At 41.4% G+C, this 4246-nt stretch overlaps 1 pseudogene; it reads right to left on the bottom strand.

Moving 5' to 3' along the window:
- Window positions 1-913: 913 nt before the first annotated feature.
- LOC148692269 (uncharacterized) lies at window positions 914-1993 on the bottom strand (annotated as a pseudogene).
- Between the last annotated feature and the right edge of the window lie 2253 nt (window positions 1994-4246).

Below are 4246 nucleotides of genomic sequence, written 5' to 3'. Positions count from 1 at the left end.
ATGTCGATGGTGAACTCCACTTCACAATCTGGTGGTAGGCTAGGTAAATCGTTGGGAAAAACATCAGGAAAGTGTCTAACTACTCGAACGCCTTCCACACAAGCAAAAGTCTCTTCAGTCGCCACTACATGAGTTAAGTAGCCTTGACAACCCTTCCTTAACAACCACTTTGCCTTCATGGCAGAGATACTTCCATGTTTTAGACCACTATGTGTTACCGACAAATGTGACAATAGGCATGCCCGATCAGTGAAAAGTAACAATCTTTTGATAACAATCCAACTTAGCACGATTGTAATGTAACCAATCCATACCCAAGATAACGTCAAAGTCAACGATATCCAAATGAACAAGATTGGTTGGCATCACGACATTTTCGATAAGAATAGGGCATCCTTGATACTCCCAATTAACATAACAAACTTCACCCTTAAGCATCAAGAACTCCAACTCATAACCAAGGGGAGTGGGGTGAGGTTGAGTCTTTTAAGCAAACGTATGGAAAATAATTGAATGTGTAGCACCTGAGGCAATTAATATTCTAGCAAAATTGGCCAAGAACATTCAACGTACCCATAATTAAGTCGGGGTTACTCTACGCATCCTGCAAGGTGATGTGATTGACTCAACCTTGTGCTTGCTATCAGTCTCCTCAACCCATGTTTCCCTGGTTCTAATTTCCTCGTCCCTGGTTACCTTGACCTTAATTTGTCGGATTAGGCTGTCTAGTCGATACACCACTATTATAAGCTACCTCAAGGTTCTAGGACTATCCCCCAGCATACCACTGCGATCCGCCGCCCTAATACAGCATTTACGACGTATAGCCCCCTTGGTATTGTGGATAACCGCCCTAGTAATAAGGATCAAATGTGTATTGATATGCTCCTCCTAGATACTGAACTATGTCACCCTAATAGTGGTAAGCAGCACCATAACATGTCAGCATGTAGGTACAAGGTCCTTGAATCTGCTGGAGAATGACTGCATGTGGTACAGTAGGAGGCTGATTTTGCTGACTTTGTAGACAATGATTGGCTCTGTACCCTATCTGACCGCAAGTATAACATCCATTACTTCCCCTTTTACACTCACTGAAATGACGGTTATTGCATCTATGACAGAACAAAGCACCAGTATTTCTAGAATCCTTCTTATTCTGAAAGCGAAAACTACATGTGGCTTTGCCACCCTTCGCGGCGTATTGGAATTTGAACCACCGCTTGATGATCCAGAAATATTTCCACTTCTCTTGAAATTCTGGGTCTTTCTAGGGCCAAAAGACGACCACCCCCTGTTATTATTCCTCTGAGCATTATTATTATTATCTTCTTCCTTATTGTCATTACCGAGAACATTCTCAAAATCTTCAACCCGAAGCAATAAAGAATTCTTGGTAGGTAGAGCAGGGAGTAGAAGTCACCAAAGAACGCAATCACTTGTGAATCCCCTTCTTAAAGTAACAGAGCATCTCCCTTGGATTCCCAGTGATCTTGGGACAATAACGGGACAAGTCAGTGAAATTTCGGTGGTACTATGTGACTGACATTTTCCCTTTTTTTAGGTCTATGAGTTCCTCTTTCTTCTGATCCTTATACTCTGGAGGTGTGAACCTAGCCTCAAATAGGCATCTGAAGACATCCCAATCCATGGCCTCTTGAGCAGACAACGAGCGTGACTCCTAAGCCCACCATGATGCTACTCCCAAACGAAAGAACCAAGTCATTGTCTCGACCCATCTCTCCGCTGGGAGGTTCCCCTGTCGTTGCATAACTCGGAAAGTCTTCTCAACATGATCGATCCAAATCTCAGATTTCTCAAGTCCCTCATGGCCAAAGAAATTATTTATCTAAAGGCAGCATATTATCTCCAAGGTAGTCCTTTGGGGAGGACGAAGTGTGGGTTGAATAGCACTAGCAATAGCTTCACCAAGTTGCCCAAAATCGGGGAAATTAATCTCAGGAGGGACACGTGGCTCTCTACGAGGTGGCATGATTCTGACATAAGAGATCAAAATTTATTAGGACATATAGCACATACAAGGAATTCAGGACTGCCTCAACCCATGCTCTGATACCAAACTGACACACCCCGACCGAAGTCTAGGCATCACCCGAAGGTGACATAACCAAAGTGTGAATGATGTAAAAATGTGGATAAATTAAAAGCAAAACTAGAACTTTTTTAAACTACTAAAGTGAGTGCGCATTAATGGGTAGAACCCATAGAATACAAACGTTCAGAGCATAAATGACAAATAATGCAGTCGAAACTAGAAAAGTACTTAGTACACAACTGGAAATAGTTCCTACATTTATTTGGGATATGTCAGAATCACCAGCTAATCCGCGTTTGCCACATAGTAATTCAACTAACTAGGACCTGGATGGGTGAAAAACAGAAGGGTGAGTGGGCACAAAAAATAAACGTTCATAAAATCCATTTATTTTCTGAACATACTAACCCCTTGTTGTAAAACATGTATTGTTTCCAGAAAACATACTACATATAGGTATGAAATAAAATGCAACTTTACAGTAAATCCAAAAGCATGCTAAATCACAATATCACGACAGTAGCATAAGTGAAATCAAATGTTCAACAATCTATGATAGCATGCCAGTCGGAGTCGCCTAATGTGACCTATACGACTGACCAAGTTTGCTCATTAATCTATGCTAGCACACGAGTCGAAGTCGCCTAATGCGACATGTACGACATGACTGGGTGTAATATATACACTCTAGTGCTATGATCAAGTGAAGACTGGAAATAATTGTTAAATACCACATTGCCCAGGGGAGAGGATCTTCTATGCCTTATATGAACATGCCCACCTCCATATAGCACAAGGCCTTTTGGGAGCTCACTAGCTTCGGAGTTCATCGGAACTCCGACGTTAAGCGAGTTCGCGCGAGAGCAATCCCAGGATGGGTGACCCACTGGGAATTTCTCGTGTGAGTTCCCACAAACAAAATCGTGAGGGCGTGGTCGGGGCCCAAAACGGACAATATTGTGCTACGGTGGAATCAAGCCCTGGATGTGGTAGAGCCCGGGTCGGGATGTGACAATAATCGCAGTCACCTACGAGTTGGAGTCGCCTAATGAGACCTTTACGACAGGCTGCCACCTACTTGGAGCGGACTACATGAATATATGCATGCCATAACAATTCAATGATTCCAATCAACATAATAAACTTACCTGAACTTACCTACGTAGGATTATTTTAGCATTTCACAACAATGCAACATTTATGAGCAGGTAAAATGCATATAAATATACCATGACAATATATAAATCTCAACCACATAACAGCATTTTTTAAAATTAAATAAATCATGGCATATAAGAATAAATCAATTTAAAAGTATTAGTGGAAACTATAAAGTTTATATAAATATATACAAAAACAAAATGCCCACTTATGATATGTCGATGGATCGTAGCCCCCTAGCCTCGCTTGTCCTCCTACGTCCTCGAGCTAAGTCTCCCCTATATGCGAAACAACTAATAATAATTACTTAAATAACACTTTTATGAAAAAGCTAGGAAAACTCCTCATAGCTTGCTCAAACGGAAGGTTTAATGTTCTACTCGAAGTCACGGACCTGCACATATCAAGCCCTCACCTGCCGGAGGCCGGATATGCCCTCACACACCGGCTAGCTCACGGTCACACACGCGCCCACTCGCAGGCCAGTGATTGACAGAAGTTTGACAGACGTTAGGAATATTTTGTCAGAATGACGAAATATTATGTTAAATAGTAACGGCAGTACCTGACGCCATTAGAATATTCCATCAACTTTGATCAAATATTCCTCGTATTCTCTAGTGATACTCACTGTCCGCTGCCGTCTGGATTCGCCGGATTATGGAAAAAAGTGGCCGGTTTCTAGAAAATTTTCAAAATCACATAACTTCTTCATTTCTCAACCATTTTCGACCAACTTTATATGGAAATGAAGTCCATGACGAGGAGAACAAGATCTTACCTTCCAAAAGTCCAAAAATGGATGGGAAATGGCCTAAAAAAGCCTCGCAAGTCTCGGCCTAAAACTCGACTGATGTGAAAATTAACTTGACACACAAATTAAACCCTAATGTTGACAATTGTAGTATATATGTAAGTAGAGATCGTTCTAGACCGGGGATTAACTAGGGATGCTAATCAACTTAAAAATGACTCAAAAACACAAAACTAGTCTTAAAAACACTCTACTCAGAACTCAAAATAAGCTAA

The sequence above is a fragment of the Pyrus communis genome, chromosome 12 (genome assembly GCF_041283825.1).
Source record: "Pyrus communis isolate YQ-2024b chromosome 12, ASM4128382v1, whole genome shotgun sequence".
Classification (NCBI taxonomy): Eukaryota; Viridiplantae; Streptophyta; class Magnoliopsida; order Rosales; family Rosaceae; genus Pyrus; species Pyrus communis.
The sequence above is the reverse complement of the archived record's forward strand: the minus strand, read 5'-3'. Positions and strand labels throughout refer to the sequence as shown.